Source organism: Protopterus annectens, chromosome 3.part0 (genome assembly GCF_019279795.1).
Source record: "Protopterus annectens isolate FY-2018-M chromosome 3.part0, PAN1.0, whole genome shotgun sequence".
Taxonomy (NCBI): Eukaryota; Metazoa; Chordata; order Ceratodontiformes; family Protopteridae; genus Protopterus; species Protopterus annectens.
The window spans coordinates 581,431,888-581,453,196 of record NC_056731.1 but is presented as its reverse complement, the minus strand read 5'-3'; positions in this window follow the sequence as shown (position 1 = coordinate 581,453,196).

Sequence of the window (21,309 nt, the reverse complement as noted above, 5' to 3'; positions counted from 1 at the left end):
TATGTAGACATAATGTTTGCAGGGTGTGGATTAAAAGTTGGTGATCAACCATATCGAATGTCCTGGAAAAATCCAAGAAGAGGGCTGAGGATATATAATTATTGTTGCGATTATGGTTTATGGTGTTGATAAAGGCTAAGAGGGCTGAAGTAGTGCTGTGATGAGGACGGAAGCCATGCTGAATGTCTGCCATAGGGTGATTCTGGATTAGGTGGTGCATGAGTTGTCTGAATACATTTTTCCACAATCTTTGCAAGTGGAGAGAATATAGCTATTGGCCTATAATTGGAGAATTCAGTAGAGCTGCCTCCTTTGTGAAGTGGGATTACATAGGATATTTTCCAGATGGAGAGAATTTTAGCTTCTACTATGTTTCAATTGATTAGTATTGAGAAGGGGTAAGCAATAGCATCATCTGATTTTTGTAGGTACTCGGCAGGGAGTTGATCAGCAGAAAGTGTAGTGGGTTTTAATTTTTTGATCAAGGTACGGATAAGTGAAGTGGCAACTGGTTGGAAGCTGAACGCGAGTAGGTTTCTAGGGGTAGTACTTTCAGGACCAGGGGAGCTAGGAGGTAGTTGGCTAGCTAGGGCTTGAATTGTCTCAGTAAAGAATCGGTTAAAACTGTCAGAAACATCTTCAGGGGTTTTATCAATAGTAATAGCAGGGATTGGGGTTGAAGTTTGTCCAGGATGTAGCAGATTATTTAAACCTGCCCAAAACTTCTGAGGGTTATTTTGATTTACTGTCTGTAAATTACAGTAGTATTGTTTTTTGTCTTGTAAAATGGATTTTTTAGTTTCGTTCCTGGATTGCCTGTATTTAATGTGATATTGGGGGTCTTTAGAAGAACCACATAAAGCCCATGCTTTGTTTCTAAAGGTAATTTTAAGTTTAGACTCTTTAGAAAGCCATGACACAGTTTTTGCCTGTGTTCTCTTTGAACGAACAGGTGCATGCAAATCAAGGATCTCAAAGAATTTTGTTAAAGTATGCTACTGCTTCCTCTAAGGGGAGGTGTTTTAGAGTAGACCAATCAGATGAGTTTAGTTCTTGTTGGAATTTGGCAGGGTCAAAGTTTGTATTGTTTCTAACCTTTCTGAGTAAGGGTTGTTGGGAATTAATGGCTTTGTGCTTAATTACATATGTGAGAAGGTGATCACTTACGCCATCAGGGAGGGTACCAGAGGTGCACAGTTGGGGGTGACTATTTATGAGTACCCAGTCAAGTATGCTTCCTTTTTGGTTGGGTTTACCTATCCTGGTAGGGGTGGATATGATTTGTGTAAATGCATGCAGGTTAATATGGGTGGTTGGGGATTCTGAGGAACAGGTGCCCCAGTCTATGTTAAAGTCTCCAAGTAGTAGGGTTTCTTGGGGGTAGTGACATGAGAACCAGTACAGGATATCTTCAAGTGTAGATATAGTGTTACCTGGGGGAATGTACATACAGATGATATTAATTAATTTATTTTTATTAAGTTGCAATTTGGTGGCAAGAATCTCTGAGTTATTAATCTGAGGTGGTTGTATTACATCTATGGTGACATTCAACTCAGATTTATAGAGTACAGCCACCCCACCCCCCCCTTCCTGGAAGCACGATCCAGCCTGTGTATGTTGTACCCAGGTGGTAACACTTCATTGTCTGTAGTGTTAGGTGTTTACCAGGTTTCAGATAAACAGAGAATCTCAGGGGAGTGGACATCCAGAAGTGCATGCAATTGCTTCTAATATTGAGATGACAGGTTAGGATAGAGTTAGTTGGCCTATTAATTGTAGGTTTGTAGCTTAGATTGCAAGTAGAGGGGGTATGTGTATCTGAAGTGGGTAGGCCAGGGTTGGGGTGAATATCGCCACCAAGTATTAGGTTAAGTCTATACTTGGTGATGAACTTCAGGAATTTGTTTATTAGTTTGTGGTAGTGTTTGGATCTAGAGCTAATGTGCCTGGGGTTGAGATGTTGATAGACTGAACAAGATGTTGGATAGGACCTGGTACTGTAAGTATAGTTGAAGGTGGGAGAATTTACAGTTAGGGTGATAGTATGGCCTTTCGGCACCTGAAATCCCATGAGAAACTGGTTTTCATACAAGGTACGGAGGTATGGTGCGAACAAGAGTGGTAGTAAAGAGGAGTATATCATTATTTGTGATTCAGCTAGTGAGTTAAGGAACTGTTTTACCTGGTGATGCAACACAAGAAGATAGAGTGGTGAGGTAAAGATATTGGAAGGGGGATGGGAGAATGCCAGATGAAAGCTAATAGGTGCTATTAAAATGTAGGTAGAAGAATGGGGGTGGGAGGAATTATCCCAGATGAAAGCAGATAGGATCCAGAAAATGGGGGAGTGGCTATAGTACTTTAAATTTAGAGGTACTGGGGGCGGGAGGGAATTGGGGGCAGGGAGGGGAGCGAAGAGAGCCCGAGTGTAGCGAGGGCGAATGTAGCGGGGCTATTGCAGTTTACAAGGTTTCCTAAGGTGTCCTAAAGCTATAAGGTAAGTATTATAGCTCTTAATGTAAGAGTCAGTTTACTTAAGTTACAGGGGAAGGAGGTAAACACTCAAGTAGAAAAAAGAGCCCTATGGCTGACCAAAATGGTGACTTGCTTAATTACACAGCACTGTAAGTGAAAGCTTAACAAATGCTTTTTGTGTGCAACCTGCTCTGCTTAAATGCTGAGAGAAACTGATTTTGTTATGGTGACCAACTGCAGTCCTGTAGACTGAATTTGATCAATCATCATTGAGAACAAACACAATGTCAGCAATACCTTTATCATTTATTGCTGAGCATTCTTCTTGTTCCAATTCTTTTTTTGATAAGAGTTCTTGTTAGGCATTGATGCTACCTCTGCCCAAGTCCTGCTTTGATTTCCATGACGCTGATAGACTCTCACTTGGTTGAAAGCTCTGTTCCCTCTAAAAACCCTTCTCGATGTTATTAGAAACAGCTTTGTCACTGGAGGCATTATTAGACAAAATTGTTTCATTTGGAGGGTTAAAAGGCTCATTTCTCTGAGTCAAATGCTTAAATTTATGCGTTGTGTTTTCTTCCACCCGAACTCCTTCTGTTTCCTCTCTCAGTGCTCTCACTGACGTCTGCTGCTCTACATTGGGCACGCCCACAGCTTTTGATTCACTGTTATACTCTGCTGGGTCATCGTCTGCCTTAACCCTTAGGAATTTTTTGGTTTTACATTTTCTTAATGCCTCATTTTCCTTGTTTAGTTTCTCTTGAATCAAGGAAAATTTTCATCAAAATTCTCCACAGTTAAATTATCTTTGAGCTTAAAGAAGGCTTATGTAATATTTTTATTAAGGTCCACTGTCTTGCTCATATTAAGTTCACACAACATTTCAACATACTGCAGCCCTGTTTTTTGATTAACAGCCACCTATCTGTTGAGAAAGTCAGCCGGAACATCATTCCCTACAGCCATAACTGATATTCTCAAGCCTTTAGATACTCTGTTCGTTTTTAAACAGCTTTCAAAGTAAACATCTCACTGCAATTTTTTTAATTTTAACAAGTCTCTTTCCAACTAATTAAATATCTCAAAGTAATTGGGACAAACAGAAAGATTGTTACCAGGCATATTCTTTAGTCTTTTGAAAGGATCAGATGGAGGCGCTGACCATCCATTAAGCCCCTCATCAAATCTGACAAACATTCCTTCATTGTTAGAAGCACCAGAAGCATTAGAAGCAGGCTATCTGTTCATCCGCCCTTCCTGGTTCAGGATAAATGAACCACTCGGTGTATCTGTTAGAATTCAACTTGGTGTCACAGTCATAAAGTTAGACATCGCTTGGCTCTCCATGTATCTTAAAAGGAATGAAAAGAAACACCACTAATACTGGAAAAAGCAAGAAAAATAAAATAAAACTGGACTCTTGTGTTTATTGTAAATAGATATTTAGTATTTTCATGTTATTTTATTATTTATTATTAAATATATTTAAACTTTTCATTGTGGCTGGTCTTTTTAGGAAATATTTAATCTTTGAGAGTACTTATATTTATTTGATGACACTGTGGCCACTCTTGAAAGCCTTGCTGTTTGGTCAGCATTACCACTGATATTAGTATTAATTTCACTCAGTATAATTGAGTATCCTGGCAAGATACTTAGAGTAGCCGACCTTGTGGGCCTTCTAGTGGCAGTGGAACTACCTTATAGTCTGGGCATAGCTGATAAATTGGTGCCAGCCTTTCCCGGTGTGTGTGTGAAAATCAAATCACAAAGAGTGTGTGTGTCAGATATTTGGATCAGGGACACAGAGCACTGATTTCACAGAGAGAGTTGTGGAGGACTTGGCTTGGAACACCCAGCTAAGGACTTAACTCTATAACTGTGTCAGTGGGGAGTGTTATTTGGGGCCTGGAGAGAGAGAGAGAGAGAGATAGGGAAACCCAGCCCCAGGACAGTAGTTTGTTCCCTGTGTGCTCTTAAGGGAAATTGTGCTTGGTGCAAAGAGCTTCATCTGGAAATATTGTTTGTATCCATGTTTGTTACAAGTGAACGTCCCTTACTGGTGTCCATGATGAGGACTGAGACTTCTTTATCACTGGCCCAGAGTATGGGTGTCACAATCTTGCTTAGTCTATATACTATCTAAGTGAGTAGAATAATTTTTATTTTCAAAAAGGCTGGCAGCTATGCTTTACACTTGCTGACTTGCTGATTATTGTAAAGACAGAAATCCAGCATCTCTGTAACTTATATAAAGCATTACAAGGTCACAAAACTCTGGACTGAGAGTTAATAAAAAATATGTTTTCCAGCTCACATACTGAATATCTTAGACATGCTCTGGACAAAAAAGAGGATAAATCTTATCAAGGAGAAGCAGAAGCCATTCATGAGGCATCCCACTTGTGTGAAAGTGTTACATGCATTTCTTGATTTAATTATTTTGGAAGGTTCATGCCAAATAGAAGTACATTGCTTGCACAGCCATCTAGTTTGCGGAAAACTGATGTGTCCCGGCAGTGGGAAAGACTTGAGCAAACATTTTTAGAAAATGTAAAGAAATGCTAAGTTATGAAAAGGTATCAAGAAACAATAATTATTTCTTCTGCTAGCAGAAAGTATTTTCAAATAGAGAAATACATTCTTGCTTTAATTTTTGGATTGAAGAAATTCCATCAGCACCTGTGGGGTAGAAACCTTAAACTGGCTACTGACAACTTCTTCTTCTTCTTGTGTCCAATCCACCTGCAGCATGTCTTTGGGATGTGGAAACTGGCTACTGACAACTGCCATTTATTAATAGTATCTGATTCACACAAAAGTTTGACAGCCATAGAGGAGGCAATATTTCAGAACTGGGCTATAATGCTATCAGCCTAAGAGTTTCAAATAAAGTCAGAATTTCCAGAAACAATGGAAATACTTGCAGACTTTCTAGAGCTCCATGTGACTGCTTCCCTTTCTTGTTAAAGCAAATATGAAAGAAAGTATGCTGCTAGGGCTGATGCCAGCTGAAGAAAAAAATTATTCAAGATGTTAAATAGTTTCTCTCTCTCTCTCTCTCTCACTTTCTTACTTCCTAGTTGTGACTCTTGCAGTTTGCGAAGTGTGTGTAATCTTGAGGTATCTTGTCTTGCAACTGTAAAAGCAGATGAATGGTCAGAAAAGGTATGAATCTATTCTTTGAAGATATAACCTTTTGCATTACCTGTGCAGGTCAAAACATGTAATTGCAGTTCATTTCAAAGGAAGTAGTCCTTAGTATGTAAATGCATTGTGCTTGAGAATTGTAAAGGTGATATAATTGGTTTAGTTAATTTTGCTGTAGGAAAGCCAACAGTTAGAATAAACTGATTATTTATTTTCTGTAAGACAAAATAAGATGATTGTGGGGAACACAGCCATGGAATTGGAATGCATAAATGTTTGAGACTGGTCTTGGTTCTGTGTTATTTTTCTTGGAAGGGATGGTGAGACATCTGTGCAAATTGTCTGCCTATGGACTTTTAATATTTTTCTACTTTAACTTTGCTATTGCTGGAAACTCTTTGCTAGGAGACACCTGTGGTATTAATTTATCTGTATTTCAGGTTCTCCTTTTCATACTGTGTCCAGAGTAATTGAATGCTATTTTGATTTTCCTTGTGCCCTTTCTAATTTCTCTGCATATTTGCTGTTTGCCTTACTGTTCAACTAAAGCTTATTTATTCACCTTTAAGTCCTTGTGGCTGGTCTTTTACTCTACATTTATTTATTTATTTATTTATTCATTTATTTTACATTTGTTGACCAGGCTAGTCCAACTGGATATATGTCCATTTTCAGTGGAGGTCCGGGGAGAAAAGCTCCAACATAGATACAAATATATAACCACAATAAAAACAATATATTTGTAATCCTAGAACACATTTGTAAACAACTTGTAGAGTATCCTTACAAGACTAAAGATCATTAAAATCATATATTTAGAGATCAGGAACTTAACATCAATTAAAAAGGGAAGAATTAATATACCATAACTGGAAGTATGAATATAGAGTGATGAGAAAGCAGTTTAAGATGCAATACTTTAGTGGTGTAGTTAATAGCAGGATTAAGTTGATATAAGAGCAAGAAAACTATGATACAGCAGGATTCTGATGATACATATGTTGAAGACTCATACATACTGTTGTCAGCTAAGAGAGCAGGTAAAACTATAAGTTGGGTTATGTAGAAAAACTTAGAAGTACAGAGTAAGTAGTACAATGAAAAGTGAAAGGTGAGAGTAGTCGGCAGTAGCTTTTTAGTCTGGGTTGGTACAAGGGCAAAGCCAGTGAGTCTTGAGGTATGTTTTAAGTAGCTTTTTGAAAAGTGGTGTAGAGGAGTAGGAGGTTAGTTCACTAGAGAGCTGGTTCCAGGTTTTTCCTACTGTGTTGGAGAATAGAGAGTCCCCAGCCCTGTTATTGGATTTTGTGGTGGATACTAGAAGTTTCCTTGATGAGCGTAGGGTTTTAAGATTATTGTAGGGGGAGATGAGGGTAGTTAGTATAGGAGTATTGCTAGGATGATGAAGGGTTTTGTGGGCAGTAATTAGTTGGTGAAAGGGAAGCTGATTAGGTAGTTCCAGCCATCCTAGCTATTTTAGATTGTGACAGTGGTGGGTTCTAAATGGATGGGGATCCAGTGGCAAATCTGGCAATGTTATTGAAAGCCAGTAAGTATCTGGTTATTGTAGGAGGTATTAAGCTTGTTGAGGTTGTTTTTTGATAGGTTAGTATAAATGGGAGAGGCATAGAGGAGGGTAGAGATAAGATGGGTATGGGCAATTGCAGTTCTAGCTTTTAGAGTAAGAAACTGTTTTAGCCTATGGAGAGAGCCTAGTTTTTTGTTGACTGACTTTATTGTAGTATTTATATGGGTATCAGAGTTGAGGTTATCGTCTATAGTTACCCCTAAGAGTTTGGTGGTAGGGTCGGGAGTTATAACAGTGCCATTGTTTAATGTTACAGTGAAGTGGAAGGGGGAGGACTTTTGCGTAGGAGTAAAGAACAATAGTTTGTTTTTTGGGGGGGTTAAGGAGGAGACAGCGTTGGAGGAACCAGTTCTCAGCTATGTTAAATGTTGCTTGGGTGAGGGACTGCAGTTCAGAAATGGATGAAGCTGAGCATATTAATGTTGAGTCATCTGCATATTGTATGCAGGTGGCTTGTGGAGTATTCATGTTTAGATCATTGATAAACAGAGAAAATAAGAGAGGGCCCAAGATGGAGCCTTGAGTGATGCCCAAGGTAACCGGAAGAAGGATGGAAAGGTTATTCTCCTAAAGTACTGCTTATTTTCTGTTTTCTAAATAGGAGTTGAACCATTTTAGTGCCTGAGTATCAAGAGAGAGGGACTTAAGTATACTCAGAAGTATCTGGTGGTTTACCATATCGAAGGCTTTCAAGAGGTCGATAAAGAGGGCAGAAGAAAGAGTGTTGTTATTGCGATGTTTGTTGAGACAGTCTGAAAAGGATAAGAGGGCAGTGGTGGTGCTATGAAATGGCCTGAAACCATGTTGACAGTTTGCTAGTATGTAATTTTGTAGTAGGTGGTCTAATAGTTGGTGGTGGATACATTTCTCCATGATTTTTGCTAGTGGGGAGAGTAATGCTATTGGGCGATAGTTAGAGAGTTCAGTAGAGTTACTGCCCTTATGAGGAGGGATGATATGGGAGATTTTCCAGACTGATGGGATGGTGCCTTCAGTAATTGTTCTATTTATTAGAATGGAGATAGGATATGCTATTGCTTTAGCAGCAATTTGTAGATATTCAGCAGGTAGCAGGTCAGCAGAGGGGGTGCATGGTTTAAGTTTTCCAAGGAGACGGCAAATGAGGGAAGTGGGTACTGGTTGTAGATGAAATGAGGGAAGAGAGGTAATTAAACTGGGAGTCAGGCTAGTATTTACAGGGAGGGGTAGTGAGCTGGCTAAAGAATGAACAGTTTCAGTAAAGAAGGTATTAAAGGTGTCTGCAATATGCTTGGGATTGCTATGGGAGGTACGTGATGCGGTAGGTGTTTTGGAGTGTCCTGGTTGTATGAGTTTATTAATACCTGACCAAAACCTTTGGGAATTGTACTGATGTTTATGCTGGAGCTGAAGGTAAAAGTTTTTCTTGTCAAGGAGTATAGATTTCTTGGTAGCATTTCTAATCTGTTTAAAGTTTTGATGGTCTGTTGGGTTTCCGGTAGTTCTCCATTTGGCCCATGTTCGATTTCTCAGTCTGATTTTTTGCCTTGTGTCTTTAGTAAGCCATGGGGCAGTTTTTGTCCTAGTTCTGATTGAATGAGTAGGGGCATGGGAGTCCAGGATTTGTAAGAATTTTGTGTTAAAGTATAACACTGCATCCTCAAGTTGGAGGTATTTTAGGGGAGACCAGTCACAAGCCCTAAGTTCAGTTTGGAATCTATCTGGATTAAAGTACTTATTGGTATGAGCAGTTCCATAAAAGGTTGGGTTGGGAATGCTGGTCCTTTGTCTAATTATGTAGGTGAGTGAGTGGTCACTGATATCCTTAGGAATGGTACCTGTTTTATAAATATTGGGATGACTTTTAACAAGAATCCAGTCTAAAGTGCTTTTTTGTGACTAGGTTTATGTGTTCTGGTTGGAGAAGTAATAGTTTGGGAGAAACCATATAGGTTCAGATGGGTGGTTGGCTTAGCTGCAATACAGCTAGTCCAGTCTATGTTAAAGTCATTATTCCTATTTATTTGCTAAGAGTCATGTTGTGACTCCTGTCTCAACTTCACTAGATTGCTCAAGCTTAATACAATGAAAATATTAAGTTATATGATTTTACATTTGGTTTAATCAAGAGCAGTGGGTAACAAGTGGTGTCCTAACAACCAGGGTGATGACAGTACTACTGTGCCAGTAAGAAAGCTTTTGGGGACTTTAAGAATTATGCCAGACTTTCCTAGGATCTGAGAATATGTGTTTGCATGAAAATAATGACTTGTGTGAAAAGCAGTTACTGTGGATAAGGGGTACTGGAAGATACTATCACTCAGTTACTGTGGATAAGGGGCACTGGAAGATACTATCACTCAGTTACTGTGGATAAGGGGCACTGGAAGATACTATCACTCAGTTACTGTGGATAAGGGGCACTGGAAGATACTATCACTCAGTTACTGTGGATAAGGTGCACTGGAAGATACTATCACTCAGTTACTGTGGATAAGGGGCACTGGAAGATACTATCACTCAGTTACTGTGGATAAGGGGCACTGGAAGATACTATCACTCAGTTACTGTGGATAAGGGGCACTGGAAGATACTATCACTCAGTTACTGTGGATAAGGGGCACTGGAAGATACTAGCACTCAGTTACTGTGGATAAGGGGCACTGGAAGATACTATCACTCAGTTACTGTGGATAAGGGGCACTGGAAGATACTATCACTCAGTTACTGTGGATAAGGGGCACTGGAAGATACTAGCACTCAGTTACTGTGGATAAGGGGCACTGCAAGATACTATCACTCAGTTACTGTGGATAAGGGGCACTGGAAGATACTATCACTCAGTTACTGTGGATAAGGGGCACTGGAAGACACTATCACTCAGTTACTGTGGATAAGGGGCACTGGGAGACACTATCACTCAGTTACTGTGGATAAGGGGCACTGGAAGATACTATCACTCAGTTACTGTGGATAAGGGGCACTGGAAGATACTATCACTCAGTTACTGTGGATAAGGGGCACTGGAAGATACTACCACTCAGTTACTGTGGATAAGGGGCACTGGAAGATACTATCACTCAGTTACTGTGGATAAGGGGCACTGCAAGATACTATCACTCAGTTACTGTGGATAAGGGGCACTGGAAGATACTATCACTCAGTTACTGTGGATAAGGGGCACTGGAAGACACTATCACTCAGTTACTGTGGATAAGGGGCACTGGGAGACACTATCACTCAGTTACTGTGGATAAGGGGCACTGGAAGATACTATCACTCAGTTACTGTGGATAAGGGGCACTGTAAGATACTATCACTCAGTTACTGTGGATAAGGGGCACTGGAAGATACTACCACTCAGTTACTGTGGATAAGGGGCACTGGAAGATACTATCACTGGGTGGTGTGGAAAGGACATATGTCAGTACATTACAGACTGACCTCCGAAGGTGACCAGTATGCAGTCTAATCTGAGGCTGGATATTGAAAGCTCATATTCAGGATAGCAATGCATAGTCTTTTTATGCTCTTTGGGCCAGGTTGCATTTTGTGAACTAGTTGAGTTAGATTTGTGTGCACTTTCTTTCTTTAGTTTACTTAAACCTGTCTGGAACTATGTGGCATGACTCAAGAAACTATCCTTCTGGTGCCAGCTAGGACCTGTTCTTCATATTTGTTGGCAGTACATCTTATTGTTCCTCGCATATTTAGTTAGCAAGGTGGATCCATACCCTGTCTATGCTACCAGTCATCACAGATTTGTGTGGTTTTGGTGGAATTCATATCCCGCCCATGCACCATTTTTCACAAAAGTGTAACAAGAATTGATCCTGAAGTGTTACAAATGTTAACTTTTTTGATGGACGGCTGCCTAAGCCCAGCAAGCTAAAGTCATAAAAGAATTTCTACAGGCTATTTATAAAAAGATGACCGATTCTATATGCTAATATGTAATTTGCACCAGCCAGTTGCTCAACTCAAGTAAATTTTTCAGACCTAGATGTAGATTCTATGGAAAGGAAATAGATACATATCTGATTCATTTGAAACAACGCTTACAATTTATAGGCAGAGTTACTGGGAGTGTGTGTAGCTCAGTTACTCCCATGGAGACTGTGACAACACAAGGCATAGTTGATAATGTTGTTGCTAATACAGCCTAAGTTGCTTCCCATGAAGCATACAGTCAACAGATGTTTACTTGTGTATAATTATTCCAGACCCCGCCAACACCAGTTCAGTGGAAGTTTTTCACCTCAGTGACCTTCATGTGGAAGCAATGCCTGTAGTCTAAAGATGGAGAATTTGGAAAATTGACAACACCTGCACTTTATGTCATTTGGGTGAAGCAAGGAAGGTCTAGATTTGGGGTAGATCACCCAAGAAATAACAGAACAAGTGCACAAAGCAATGGGATAATATTGATCTTATACAGCTGGATAATGTGACATGAAAGGAACAGTAGCCCTGGGGGGGGGGTCATAATTTTGTTGCAGATAGTAGATCTGAAACTGGAAGAGATGTTGATAGCATTATGTTCTAGGATTGCAAAGAGATGGAAAGGAGCAACAGCAAAAGCTGTTTTGGTGCCTTGGGTCACAATTATAACACTGTATGTACATGTTTGTAGTACTTAAAACAACTTACTCTGTAGCTTTCTTTCTGTTGTTTTGTTTCACTGTGTCTGGATGTCTTTCTCTTAACCAGTAGTGTTTGTGGTTAAGTGATCCATATTTCCCACTTCTCTTCCCATCCCCAGTGCACCCCTCTGGCATAGATGGCTCTATGTGTGGTCTCTAACTGTAATTTCCCAGAAATTAATAGCTGCTTTTTTGTGGGGTTGTCATGCTTATGTCAGATAATCTTACAACAAAGGGGTGGAAGAGGGATGAGCCCATTGCAGGATATTTGACATTGCTTAATACACTGGGGTGGAGCTTTCTATTTAGCCTGATTCTGGTTTTATGCTCTGGATCATCTGAAGGAGTGTAAACCCAATCATGAGGAGGTCAGAAAGGGTTAGAAATGGTGCACAAAGGTGATTTTTACCTATTAGTAGGGTCAGAGACTGAAGAAGATAATAAAGGAGTGGAGGTAGAAAGAAGAATGGAATATTAATGGGGGGATCTGAATCTGCCAGGAGTGTATTTGGAGATTCTGAGCAATAGGATAGAGAGACAGAGGGAGAGCAGCATTTAGTTGAGGTTTTGGACCATGAAGAGATCAGCAGTTGGTTTAACACTGTACCATTAAGAAAATAATTCTGGCTGTAGTTCTAGTGAAGGAAAAAAGGGGCCATGGATGCTATTGTGAAGTACTGTTGGCCAAACAGTGTTCATGCTTATGTGTGGCTTAGAGCAGACAGTAAGGATAAAAATGCAATGACAGAAGTAATTTTGTGGGAATTTAAGAGATTGGAGTATTCTGAAATAGGACAGAATGTAATAAATGTGGTAGATGACTGGCCGTCATACCTCTAAATTGTCTAGATTTTCACAGAATGTTTAGATTTTTTTCTGATCTTTTTGACTTCTTCCTCATATTTCTGTCAAATCACTGAGGACTGAATAATGACATATATTTGAGTTTCAGACTTCATGTCCTTCAGAAAATGCATGATAGCACATATCCTGTTATTCTAGCAGTTTTCAAAGTTTATAAGAGCATTATATAACATCTGTCTATATTTTTGGTCTTTGTTCCCCATTATTTTAGGCTTTGTCCAAATTTCTTGTGCCAAGAGGTTGAGAGGTATGCTAGCAGTAACTTGAAGAAATAAACAAGCTATGGGAATGAATTAGAACTGGAACATTCTGGCTACAAAGTAGTGATTTTTTTCATCCCACCTCACGCTTGGCTTCAGTTTCTTCCACTTGAAGTGTCTCCTTTCTGTGAGAGGTTTGCATGCAGTGAACTGTCCATGTATAGATTCCAGTGGATGTATACCTGCTGGTAATGTGAAGTGGGATGGACTAGACAAGGATCCATCAGACTGCAGCCTAGGTGAGGTATTTCCTATGCCCAAGCTCCCACTCAGCATGCTGATGTAAGTGCTAGTTCATTCAGGCAATGAGGAGTGGCTGTGAATGGGTGTATCTTCACCTCTGGCCCATAAGGCAGTCATATCTTCTCTGTTCTACTGTTCCCCCAGCTCAGCATCATCTCCCTGAACTCCAACCTCCACCAAATCTCCATTGGAGGGCTGCCCAGCATACTGTCCCTCCTCAGGTTTGGCATCCTCCTCTTTCCTTGCCTCATCATCAGTCAACAGAGCAGCTGATCGAAGTGGGTCACCTGACCTGCAGTCATTGCTTTATCTCTGTACATCACCAGTGTGTTACAGCTATAAACAAGTGTGTGAGGTAGACCAAAATAAATAAATAAATAAAAGAAATGGAAGAAGGCCAATGTGGCTACATGAAAACATAAGACTAGAAATTAGAGCAAAGGGTAAGGCTATTATAAGAGGTAAAAAGGAGGGGAGGCAGAGTAGATGCAGTCAGACAAGGATAACCAAAGGGCAAAAAAGGAACATGTTGAAAGAGAGCTGGAAGAAGGGGTCAAGAAGAGGAATAAGGGATTAAGAGACATATAGCAAAAGGTTGTAAAGGAAGTTTAGACCTAGCCAGGCTGATTTAAGATGAGGGAGAGATCACAGAACACCAAAAAAGAGGCACTGAAAGAATTATTTGCTTCAGTGTTCACAAAGGAAAGCAAAGGGAGGGTGACATGCTAGAAGGGAGACAGGGAAGAATGGCGACAGAAACTAGGGGTGGAGGATATCGGAGTGTGAGAGGGAACTTGCTACACTTAAAGAAAATTAAACACAAAGACCTGAGAAACTATCTGTCCGAGTCCTCAGGACTCAGGACAGTGTGCCAGTAAATGCAGTGATGGAGATCTTTAACAGATCATCAGCCAGTGCAGAACTCCCTGAGGAATGCAGAACAGTAAACAAGTACCCTTACACAAGAGAAGAAGCGGGATTACTCTTTGGAAATACAGGCCTTTAGCCTTAACATCAGTGCATGGAATGTCATGGACATAACTCCTAGGGAAAGGCTGATAGTGTTCATAGAGAATAAAAGGCTGCACATCAGCAACCAATGTGGATTCATGGCCAGAAGGAGCTGTCAGTTAAACTAACTTAGTTTTATAACTGGGCTTTAGATGAAATTGACAGGAACATAATAGCAGAAGTAGCTTATCTCAACCTTGACAAGGCTTGTGACTTGGTCCTGTCTAGGAGCCGATGGGGAAACTGGCATAATTGTTGACTGAACCAAGGTAGAGGGAATGGAATGCTGCAGAGCTGAATGGCAGGACACAGAGGGTTATAGTGAGATGGACTTAGTTGGGCATAAGAAGCATGAGTTGTGGAATGCTGCAGGGGCCTGTCCTGGGTCCAGTACTGTTCAGCAGGTTTGTCTCAAACATATTTAAAGGAATAAACAAGATTAAACCTCTTTGCTGCTGACACAAAGTTAGATGCTGGTAGAGAAAGGAGAAGAGGCTGAAGAGGGATTTGAAAAAAAATTGTAAAGTGGGTAGAAATATGGTGGTTGGCATTTCTTGTAGAAAATACAAAGTACTCAACTTGGGCTACAAAAATACTGGTCTAAAGTAATATCTGAGGAGAGTGAAAGTGAATGGAATAAAGGAGGGAAAGGAAATGAGGGTCTTGGTCACACCCCCTTGTAATTTACACCCTCCTTGTAATCTAATAAATCTCCATGGCTACCAGCAGCTAGTCCAAATTCCAACTAGGTGTGATAAAAAATCTAAAAGGGAATCCATCCTTGACTGGGTCCTAACTAGCAACCCCACATTGTACCCTCACACAGGCAGTCTCCCAGACACCTTAAGTGACCACAACATAATATACTTTATACGTAGTAGAACAAGCATATGCAAAACCACTAACTATATATCCACTAGAAACACAAAAAATTCTCTCCTGAGGTCCTCAACACTTTACTGTGTAACTGTGACTGGACCCCCCTAAAAACTCTCCCACTTGACCAGGCTGTAGCATATTTCAACAAAACATTTCTACAACACCTAGACACTGTCGCTCCATTGCGCAAAATCAAGGTTAGAACCTCTACAAACCCCTGGCTCAGTAAAGAAACCAAACAAATCCTCAAGTCCAGAGACACTGCCTGGCGTTACTATCAGAAAATCAAAGAAACATAAAGCCTAACTAAGTACCAAGAACTGCGCAACCGTGCAAAAAAATGCATTAGGCTGGACAAAAAATCCTACTACACAACATTACAAACTAAATACCAACACAACCCACAAAATTTTGGAAAAATGTAAACCAGCTACTAAAATCCACCCAAAAGGATACCCCAAACCAACCACCCCTGACACTAAAGTTCCCATCAAAACACAATTCAACTCCCACTTTGTGAACTCAATTCTATCCTTAGTATCACAGGACAGTTCCTTCCTCACTATCCCCCCCAACACAAATAACACTAATACAAGCTTTACCCTCAAAACAGTTTCCACCACTTCAATCAAAAGCATGCTCTCCAAACTAAAAACCTCATCAACAGCAGCCGACCTACTCCCCAGCTATTTCTTGAAACTTACAGCAGATGCTATTGCTATCCCAGTCTTCACTCTCATAAACAGATCAATTGTTGAAAACTATGTGCCCAAACTCTGGAAAATAACCTATGTAACACCCATACATAAAGGCGGGACCTCCACTGAACTTAATAACTACAGACCCATTGCTTTACTCTCCCCCTGGCCAAAATCCTAGAAAAATGCATCCATACCCAGATGCTAAACTATCTCCTAGACTGCAACATCCTGTCACCTACTCAGCATGGTTTCAGACCTGCCCATAGTACCACTACAGCTCTCCTCTGCTTCACAGACACAGTAAACCATCTCAAAAATGAAGGCCTGCAAGTGTCAACTCTTTTTTGGATATGTCCAAAGCATTTGACACAGTCTCACACCAAATCCTGCTAAACAAACTAAACCAATATCATCTATCTAATTCCACTCTTACCTGGTTCCAAAGCTACTTAACTGACAGGTACCAAGCTGTGAAATGGGAAAATTCTCTCTCTCCTCAGCTGCCCATAACTATAGGAGTCCCACAGGGTTCTATCTTAGGACCACTACTATTCACAGTCTTCACAAATGACCTCCACACCTCCACACAGCATGCATCTATAATTCAGTATGCAGATGACACTACCTTAATCTGTGCTGCACAAAACATTCCCACCCTCCTGCAAACAACTCAACTAGCATTCTCTGACGTTGAAAACTACCTTACCAAAGCCCAACTTATCCTCAATCCAAAGAAAACTCAGCTTATGATTATAACCAGTTCTAACAAAAACACTAACAGTCAATTCACTATCTACTCCACAAATGCTACTCCAATTGCTCCAGTGGCACAGGCTAAGCTATTGGGAATAACCATAGACTCCCACCTAAAATTTGATAGTCATCTGAACTTAACTATTAAAAAAGTACATGCCAAACTGGGGTCACTCTACCGTATCAAACCATTTCTTACCAACAACACAAGATCAGCCATTGCTCGCTCCCAACTTCTATCCACCCTACTCTATGCATCTCCCATTCTGACTAATCTCAACAAAACTGAACTAAGCAAAATGGAAGCTTGCTATAACAGAATTGCCCGCTTTGCTGCAAATTGCTCATATAGAACTCATCACTGTACTGCTTTGAGACAGCTCCACTGGCTTGAACTGCCCAACCTCCTAACCTACAATCAGCTCTGCCTCTGTCATTCTATCTATTACCTCCCCAATAAGTGTCCTGCCCTCAAAACCTAGTACAACATCACTCAGCCAAAAGGCCTCTTAGATCATCAAGCAAACTACTACTAGAAGTCACCAACAGCTACAATAGCTTTGGAGATGCACTATATAGTAGTTTGGTGGCTAAAAATGGAACTCTGTCCCTACTAGCATTCAAAACACATCATCCAAAGCCTCCTTTAAAGACCTCATCAGGCAACATCTCAAGCAAAGTTGGCAGTGCCATGATTGCTCCCCAGGCTAGTGAAAGCAGATAACATATACATACTAAATCTAGAGCAATTGATAATAGTTTTTCAATCTTACTCACAAACACTGGCTAATCTACAATGTATGTACTGTACCTGTGAACTATGTATGTATTCTACCTACATTCCAAAGTTCAGCTGTACACCACAAATCTATTATTTACCTTTATTTTTAAAATTAATATTTTTTTGATTGTTCTCTCCACTGTAACTGTTTGTGCCGCATACCACTGTAAAAACATGTCTCTTGTAATTGTGTGTATACTGATTATGTCTAAATAAATAAATGTGTCTGTAATTTTTTCTTTGTGGAGCTTTTCTCCCCGGGCCTCTGCTGAAAAAGGGCCTTTTTGGCTCAGTCAGACACCCCCGGTTAACAAATGTAAAATAAATAAATAAAATAAATTGACAACTAGAAGCAGAATGGGGGACATGTGGCAGCAGCAAACAGTGGTGTGCATCCTCAAAAGCAAAGACATATATACTTCTGTTCCGCTGGTCCTGGTCAGATCACAATTAAGTACTGAAACTGACGTTCTGCAAAACTTTCTAAGAAATGTACTTTAGCCTGCTGAAAGATTCATTGAAAGGAGGTAAAAGGCTATGCTCAGACACTAGAGCAATAAAAGCCCTTTTCAGCAGAGACTGGAAGAGAAAGGTATGAGATCATATCAGTGTACAAGATCATGTCAGGTAGATGTGAAGGTGTCATCTTGCGCAGGAAAGAGATAAAGAAGACAGAACATGTAGCAGTGTAGACTAAATAATCCACAGATCTCTGTAATCACTTTTTCACATGGAGGGATGTGTTCCTGTGGAATACACTGAAGGATGGATGATGGAGAAGGAATCTGCAGAGGAATTAAGAGGAGCTTGGTACAGGTGGGTAATGAGTGGAGGGGAGTCGAGATAGAGATAATTTAGAATATTAAATGCACTTAAAAGGCAGAACAGATATGTACTATGAAGGGAGCTTGTGTAAGATGCATGAAATATCTTGTATTGTAGGTTGAGTAAAATAGTTTCCCAACCACTGGCAAAGCCACAAACCACATATTCCGTTTCATATTCCTGCAGTATGAAATATTTCATGTATCTCACAAACCAGACCCTCCCACATTCCATATATTCAATATTTCTATCTTTTTATGTTCCCCTTTGACCTCGGTGGACGGCTAATAATTTTTCCTCAAATATTCCCTTTATTCACATTTTTGTTTTGATGTTAAGAGTAATGTTTCTCATGGACATGAGTGAGATGCTACTGAATAGGGATTTAAATAAATGTAGTTTTAATGAAATGGAGTGTGTCATGACTGGATGGATTTCTATTGCAGTTTCTAAGGTATTTCTAACTTTTTTGTGAAATATTTTTAGATGTATTTTAGTAGTGCAGTAAGGATTATGTTAAGATTTGTTAGCTTTTAGTATTTTGTTATGCTTTTAATTAGTTTATTTCAATTAGTTTAGATAGTTAGAATTGGGTGTATTTTGTAATTGGCCAGTTGTGGCCAGTGTTTTCTATTACTTGTTATTTTTTTATATTACCTTTGTGCATTCTAATTGGCAAGGACATGTGAAGTGGGTAGCTCTTCCAGGCACATGCCAATTTGGTCTGAGCACATTACAGGAGTTCATTTAATGAACCATGTCTGATATGTCTCCTTAAATTAATGTATTTCTTAGCTTTCTGCATTAGTAACTGTGACAAAAAGCTTGCATAGTGCATCTTTTTAATTCCTAGTCTCTGTTTTAGACTTCAGGCACTAATCTAAGGACTGCCTAAGGCACTGGTTGCCCTAGATATGTTTGTTTTTTGTTGTTGTTTTGGAGGGCTGTGTATATTTTGTGTATGCAGTTTTTAATTAAAGTAAGTGTAACTTTGGGATAGGGTTTGCATAACATTTCAGGTAAGTTAGATTGCTTTGTGAGGACATTTTAGCAGTTTCTTTTGAGACATCAATGATGTAGCTGCAGTACTGATTTTATACCAAGAATTTAGTGATGATGCCCTAAGAGTGTAGAGAAACAAAAAATGCCATCACAGTAAACCATACATGTGTTTTTATCATACCCTTCGCCTGAGATCTATTGTTAGGAAAATAGGATTTTTGTGCTTTTCTGTCATCAAATGTACATAATATAATAGACTGAGAATGGGTGCAAGGCCTGTGTGACTGATCAGAAGATACCTATAGCCATAGATGTGATGTGTGTTTCCCTTCACCTGTGACTTGCTTGTGATAAAAAAACATTACTGTAACAAAGTGCCAACTGTCAGAATATGATAGTAGCTTAGAAAGTAGTGTTGTAGTGTTTCTAAATGTGGGTATGTCTCTACATATTTTATGGGAAGTATCTAAAGTAATATGGCAGATGTTTTGTGCAATCCTGGCAGTTGCAGCAGTTTGTATAGTACTGTAAGGTAAGTGAAAGGTGTATGCCATTTTCCTTACTGTAGTGTCATCCTGGAATTAGTATATATAGTTGGGGGGTTGGGGGGGGCACAACCTCCCCACCTAGTTTGTTTTTATATCATCCAGTTTTTGTTAAGAGCGTAAGAAGTTTTCAAGTTTTGGAAAGAGTTAGTTGTGTTGTAAGTGTGCATGTCTATGGCTTAAAATTCAGTATTTTGAAATTCAGCATTGTAAGCTTTTAGTATAATGAGACTCAGTCAAATGAGTTTTCAGTATTTTGAAAATTAGGTATTGTGTATTTTGAGTTTTTAGTCATGTGAAGTAGATCCCTATAAATATAGATACATATATATATACATTTATATTTATATACACACACGCATGCTCGCACACACACACATACACATGCATAAACACACACAATCAGGTAAAGCAGCAATGATATGCCTTTGTCACAGGCAGAAGCTATTTAATCAAGTATTTCTCTTCTAACCGTTTGAGTACTATGCACTGAGTTTTGCTTGCTTGTGACAGCTAAAGTAATTTATTAAGTAAAGGGGCACTACTCTTTCTTGTACTTCGGAGGAGGAGGAGTGAAGATGGAAACAGACTTGCAGTTTTCTACATTATGTGCATCATCTCCTTTAAATTAAGGGATAAGTTTAAACTCCTTCCATATCCACAGGTTATCTTTCCATTAGTCATCGATGTATGACAGTAAGCAACATGATTAGACATTTGTTGTAAGAAAACTGTCAAGTCTGGCCTGTGGTGGTGATCCATGTAACTTTAGTTTTCAGAAAATGTCTTTGTTTCTTCCACTGTGCTTAGTTTAAATGTAAAATATAGTGAAGGAACGATGCGTTTTGTGCTGAGAAGTCATGGGTTAGAATCATTGGTAGCAAAGTATTTGCTGATGGCTTATTTAAAGTGATTAGAATATGTATTGCCTATTCTAATCACTTTAAATAAGTCATCAACAAATACTTTGCTACCAGTCATTCTAACTAGAATATGTATTGCCTATTACTGCGGTTGTGGTGCTGCGGTAGCGTTGTCGCCTCACAGTAAGACGTTGTCCTGTTCACTTCTCAGCTAGAGTGTCTTCTGTGTGGAGACATGCATGAATGGGCATACCTTTGTTGAAGGTTGTGCGTCCGAGCTGGCAACTCAGTACGTAAAAATCTACTGCCAATCATTAGCGGAGTGGAGTTCCGCAGTGGCGACCCCTAACCGGGAAAAGCCGAAAGACACAACAACAAGAATATGTATTGCCTGTGGCTTGGTGATTAGGCAGACTTAGTGCGTTATTTTCACCTGCAGCTTGTTTACAGTATTCCAAAGGCTGATGTCTTCCAGTAATGTTACTGTTGTATCTATTCATCATACTGTGGGCCAGTAGGGCATGTTATACTTTGTAAGGATAAGCTGCTTCTTGATGTTTTTGGTTCAGTTCTGAGTCTGACTGTTAATAGGTTTGGAAAGATTGAGCTTATGGTTCCTTGGTCTTTGGATATGTAACTAGGGTTACTGCTTAGCATGCCACTAATAGTTTCAATTAATTTGGTGGCTTAATGGCACAGTTTTTTAATTACAGTCTTTACTTTGAGGCACTCTTAAAAGAACTTGCA